The sequence below is a fragment of the Artibeus jamaicensis genome, unplaced genomic scaffold (assembly GCF_021234435.1).
Source record: "Artibeus jamaicensis isolate MK-2021 breed Jamaican fruit bat unplaced genomic scaffold, CSHL_Jam_final contig_240, whole genome shotgun sequence".
NCBI lineage: Eukaryota > Metazoa > Chordata > Mammalia > Chiroptera > Phyllostomidae > Artibeus > Artibeus jamaicensis.
This window is the reverse complement of record NW_026521506.1, coordinates 11,143,887-11,149,886: the sequence shown is the minus strand read 5'-3', so window position 1 is coordinate 11,149,886 and position 6,000 is coordinate 11,143,887. Positions and strand designations below refer to the sequence as shown.

The following is a 6,000-nucleotide window of genomic DNA, read 5'->3' as shown; positions in this document are numbered from 1 at the left end:
GTAGGCATGGGTTAAGTGCAGTAGGTATGGGTTAATGAGTGCCCATCTTCTTTTAGGCTGGCTTAAATCACATTTCCATGTTTGATATGTATGACACCATTTCAAAGGAAAACAATGACTCCCAATTAGAAAAAAATATACATTTTCCAGACCCTTTTAAGTGATTCTAATGAAGATGGTTCATAGAGAACAGATTTTGACAGTTTTAAAGGACCAGTTAAAATCATAAGCTTATCAGAGCATAAATACCATAATGTCACTCAATCAAAACTTAATGAGAATTTCAAATCACGATATGAAGTGTTTTCCCCCAAATCCTAATAGCTTAACCAACAATAAAATAAATCTAGAACCTTCATCTGCCCCCACAAGCACAACCCCATAACTCAAGAAGGGAGATGCTGTTGGCCAGTGCACTCCAAACTACAACATCCAGCATACCCTTCTCTGTCTGAACTTTGGGCACAATAACATCCAGTGAGTACCGACGGTGGGAATAGCGAGTACTGTAGAAACTAGCATCTCAACTTCATCTCCCACAATCCTCTGTCTTCACCTAAGTCTTTCCACCAATGCGTATATCGGATTCTCCAAAGATAGAAGAGCCTCCAGTGACTTTAAACTACATTTCCCATGAGGACAAGGACTGGGCCTCCAGCTTTTCCGGTGACCAATAACCAATAGGAGACGCCAGAGTAGATGAGAGTTCTGCCTTCGACATGCGTGCTGGGCTCTAAACGGCTATAGCAAGGCGGGGAGTTCAGAAGACTGTTCCGTGGCGCGTGGCGCAGCGAGAGCACTTCTCACCCAGGAGCTGCCGCACTGGTCCTATTTTCTGCGGCTGTATAAGGAGTAGCGCTTCAGCAGCCAGGGAGATGGAGGTCAGAGAGGCAGAAAGCCTGAGTAGCTGTGGCTGGTGACTATGGGACCGAGGGAGCCTAGGGAGAGTGGTGCTTCCGGGACTGGTGCCCCGCTGTGCTTAACTCCGCCCAGCTCCTCCTCTAACGCGAGGAGAGGGCGTAGGAACTGCGAGGGGGGTGGGTTTCTGAGCTCTTTACCAGATTCATCGAGGAGTAAGCGCGCTCTTTCTCTCTCCTTTTTTCCCCAACCTGCCGGCAATCTTTTTCGTCCATGTACCCCCACCCCTGCCTTGTTCCTTTTCAGAGGTCTGAAGTTAGGGTTCTCAACCAGGGCCTGCCTTAGGTGACGCCTGGACTCTCCTTAATGTCTCTGGAGGACTTGGGTGATCTCTCTGTTCCCTCCATTGACTTATCAGGTTTGGGTACACACCCCTGTTTCCCATTTTCTCTGGAGACTGGGGAATTCCTTGCCAGGCCCAGGGCATGACTTTCGTCCAATTTTCACTTTCTGCCTCCTTGAGGGTGAGAAACACTGTTGCCATCTCTTTTTTTTTTCTTGGCGATTTTTGCTGTATTTTTTCCACCACCATTTATCCCCCCCCATACCCTCTTCGACCATCACCCCTCCCCCCAATCATTACCTCACAGTTGTCCATGCCCTTGTGTCCTTTTTCTTTTATACTCCATTTCTCCACCCTCTAAACCCCTCCTAGCTGTCAACCTGCTCTCTATCAATGAGTCTGCCTCTATTTCACTTGTTAGTTCAGTTTGTTAGTTGGATTCCATATATGAGTGAGATCGTATGGTATTTGTCTTTGGCTTATTTCACTTAACATAATGTTCTCCAGGTCCATCCATACTGTTGCAAAGGGTATTTTTTTTAACAGCTGGGTAGTGTACCATTGTGTAAATAAATGTCTCATAGTTGTTTCATCCACTCATCTATTGTTGGGTGCTTGGGCTGCGCCCATAACGCTGCAATGAACATAGAGATGTATATATTCTTTTGAATTAGTGTCTTGGGTTATTTCGGATATGTTCCCAGTAGTGGAATCACTGGGTGAAAAGGCATATCCATTTTTAGTTTTTTGAGGACTTTCCATACTGTTTTCCACAGTGGCTGCACCAATTTGCATTCTCACCAACAGTGCATGAGGGTTCTCCACATCCTTTTCTCCACATCCTCTGATTTAATGATTTATTGATGGTAGTCATTCTGACAGGTATGAGGTGATATCTCATTGTGGTTTTAATTTGCATCTCTGATGATTAGTGATATTGAGCATCTCTTCATATGTCTATTGGCCATCTGTATGTCTTCTTTGGAGATGCATCTATTCAGGTCCTTTGCCCATTTTTAAATTGGGTTGTTTGGTTTTTTGGTGTTGAGTTTTACAAAATCTTTATAAATGTTGGATATTAGCTGCCTCGTCAGATGTATTGGCAAATATGTTTTCCCATTCTGTGGGTTCTCTTTTTCTTTTGTTGATGGTTTCCTTTGCTGTGTGAAAACTTTTTTGGCCCCATCCAACCACCCACCCTTTCTTTCCCTAACCAGGTCTTTGGAGTGAAAACAGGGTCCCTTCAAATTTTCAGAAGGGATAGGGAACAGAAGAGGAAAAGAATCTCACTTTTGAGATATGTGGTTAAGATTCAGTTCAATGTTCTGATGAGAGCAAAAGGCAAGATAGACCTATTTTTGAAACACTGCACATTAGGGGTTTCCAGCAAGGACAGATAGCACTAATGTAGACAAACTGTTATGTAGCACAGTAACTAGAAAATAAAAAAGGCTGTGCAAAATACTCAAAACACTCTATTAATGATTTTATTATTATAAATGGATGCAAAAGTGCTGAGGGATTAGTGGAAGGGGATATTGGTGGAATAGGTACCTGTGGAGGGTCAAGCCAAACCCTGGAAATGCTGAAGGCTTGAAACTCATCTGACTTCAGATCAATCCTGGTGGTCTTTGTAAAGAAGGTGAATTTTAACTTAGCCTTCAGAAGATATTTGAAGTGGGAAAAACAGAAGGAGAAAATTATTCCTGGTATTGGGATTGGAATTTGAGAAGAGTAGATAAAGGAGGGAGCACTTGGGTGACAAGTGGGCTTGCCTGAATGGAATAAAGGGTGTCAGCAGGTTTTAAGTGCACAGTTCAACAAAACATCATCCGCACACTGCATTGTACGCACATCACCCAAAGCAGTCTCTTCCCGAAGATTTTGTGAACCAGTGTCACCCCAATAAATTCCATTAAAAAAAAAGAAATGGTATCAGCAGTGATATATTAGGGGAAAATGGTATTAAAAAGCACGGAATCATAATAAGAGGATCCTTTGAAGCACCCACATGATTTGGATATTATTCTGTATCAAATAAAATGAAATACAAAAAATTAAGATTGGATGATTTTTTTTTTCATCCTAGGGGAACCTGATTTGAGATCAATTCTTGGAGAACCCAAAGAAGTGTGGTGGCAAGTTCCAAGTGTGAGTTTAAATACCAGAAGAACTTTGTCATATATACTGTTTTTGTCTGTGGCTCTTTCTACCTACACTCTATAGTTGTCAGTTTTAAAGCCTGGTAACAAATTTATTTTCTGAAGAAATGCATTTGGTGTCCATCACCTGAATTGTAGTCATTTCAGTGTATAAAAATACTGTTATTTATTGAGTCCATATAATGTTCCAGGCACTATCATAAGCATTTTGTTGCATTATCTGAACAGTCTTATGAAATAAATACTGTTCTTTCCATTTTTTAGAATAGAAAACTAAAATGCAAAGAAGTTAAACAACCTACCTAAAGTCATATAGATTGTAATGAGTGGAGTTGGGGTGTACAGATGTCTGACTATAGAGCCCAGGCTGTGTCTACCATGGTTTGATGGTCCTATCATTAACATTTATCTTTGACTTTCCATTTGTGGTAAGGAGAGATTTTTGCGAGGTAAAGTTTATCATCCTGGCAGAAAACCAAATGATTCACTCTTAGTTTCTATGTCAATATATGTCTGCTATAAAGTAGGTGCCAAAACTAAATTAGCTTAACTGCTATTGCAGCTGTAGCTAAATTGTGTCTGCCAAAACTATAGTCAGTATGGCTATTTCTGATTTAGATGATTCTGTTTATAAAACATGTCATACCTCTAAGCTATTTGGATCTGGACAGTACTTTGGGTTTTATTTTAATTTAGGTTTTCTTTTAAGTGACCTGTGTCACTAGGTCTCTTTTAGGACCCTTGCCCAAATGAACTATTGGTATGAGCTCTCCGTGGTTCTAGTTGGCAACTAAGGTAGAGGCCCATAATTTTGAGATAATGTAGTGTGCCAGTATAACAGAGAAAGGTACAAAGTGCTATGGAAGGATAATAGGAGTGATTAACTAAAAGGGAGAAGGCTTCTGTGAGGATGTGACATGAGTCTTAAAGGATAATGAATTTGCCAGGTAAAGAAGGGTAGAGGGGAGGCATTTCAGATAGAGGTAGAAGTCTTTAAGAGATGTGGTTATATAAGAGCAATGTATAGCCATTTAATATTGAGGAATTTAGCATTGCTGGGGTGCAGATAGTTTGGGAAAAGGAAGGTATAGTGATAGAAGAGTCTGGAAAGATAGGTTGAGGCTGATATGAAGAACCCCGAATGCATGGCTAAGTATGGATGTCCTCCTACAGGCCAGTGGCTCTCAAAATGTAAAGTATCTGCCATCAATGGCTATGCTATACTCCCACAAGTGTTTTGCATTTTACTAATTATATGTTCTAATATGTCTTATAAAGGGTAAAATTGCATTACATCATCAAATCTAAGGTTACTTAGGATATGGCTTAGTAAAAATAAAAACTGAATCAATTTTAATTTGGTTTAAAGATACATGTTAACTATATGTGCTATATGAATGTGGGAGAATCACCAAGTGATACTTAAGTGACAAAAATTTAGGAATTACTGCTATAGGCAATTTAAAAAAGCATTAAAATGTTTTAGAAGAAGAGCACCATGATCAGGTTTTCACCTTAGAATACACTGGAGGTACACATGACCAGTTAGGAGGCTGGTACTCTGTTCCAGAGAGAGATGATAATGAGCTGAGGATGCAACATAGAGGAGGGAACAGATTTTACAGCCATTTAGCAGGCAGGATTAGTAGGAGTTGGTAGATATGAATATTATTCTAATAGTGTCATGAAAATGATTTTAAAGTTTTAAAGGCCATTTGTTTGTTGTCCTTTATATTCTAAGATGAGCATATTATTGCCTACACAAGCTGTGTACATATACATATTCACTAAGGTAACAGTGGAGACTGTTGTCATAAATGGGTTTGGATGTATGCAGGTATCTTCACTGTCTTGTTGAGTGCCCTTGAGAGCAGTAGCAAAATTACTCAAGATGCTGATAAAGAATATGAGTATGGTCTGTTACTCTTAGCTATCAGAGGAACTCTTCCCCCTTCAGGACTCAATGAGGCCTTTCCTGCAGCCACCACTCCCCCCCACCCCACACACATGTATGCATACATGAAGCAAAGTTAGGCTTCTGGTTTCAAAAGGACCCTGCACTTAACTCTGTCCTACTCTGTACCAAACTGTAGTATGTCAGTCTGTGGATGCTTGTGTCCCCCCTAGACTGTGAGCTTGAGAGCAGGAATCAGCTCATTCATCTTCTTACCTATAGCATCAAGAACAACACTTGACACATGGTAGACACCTAATAAATTATTATTGGATGAAAATGGTCCAACATATTCACATGAATATAACTCTGGACCTTGTAGTGGCAAGTGCTACAAAAAGAGTAGCTGTTTGCTACATTTGCTACTTTCACTGAATAAAGTAGTAAGTTAAAGTGACATGAATGCATGACTTCACTAGAAGTTTCTTGTTCTTTTCTTCATTTTCCACCATTCTCTTGTAGTTACCTTACCTTTCTCTTTCTCATCAATTATCCACCCAGTCATCTATTCCTTAGGCCTACCCATTGTTCTGCTCCTTTTAACAGAGTTTACATTGTTCCTGCTCTGATACTCTGCCAAGGATACATCCCTCCTCTTCACCAACTAAGTCCAGTTGACTCTGTCCTTGAAATCACTCCAAACCATCTCCTCCTACTCATAGACACCGCTAGTGAAACTAATG

At 40.4% G+C, this 6,000-nt stretch overlaps 1 protein-coding gene across 6 annotated transcripts in view; it reads left to right on the top strand.

The window, feature by feature from the left end:
• Positions 1-726: 726 nt before the first annotated feature.
• The window catches only part of ENOX2 (ecto-NOX disulfide-thiol exchanger 2), a 426,329-nt gene continuing 421,055 nt past the window's right edge, over positions 727-6,000 (top strand). For 5 of the 6 annotated variants that reach the window (XM_053662317.1, XM_053662318.1, XM_053662315.1 and 2 more), the window contains exons 1-2: positions 727-881; positions 3,291-3,352. The gene's annotated coding sequence lies outside the window, so the exon portion shown is untranslated. Of the gene's footprint in view, positions 882-2,102; positions 2,844-3,290; positions 3,353-6,000 lie in introns of those variants that run through there. The other variant, XM_053662314.1, reaches the window with a different exon arrangement.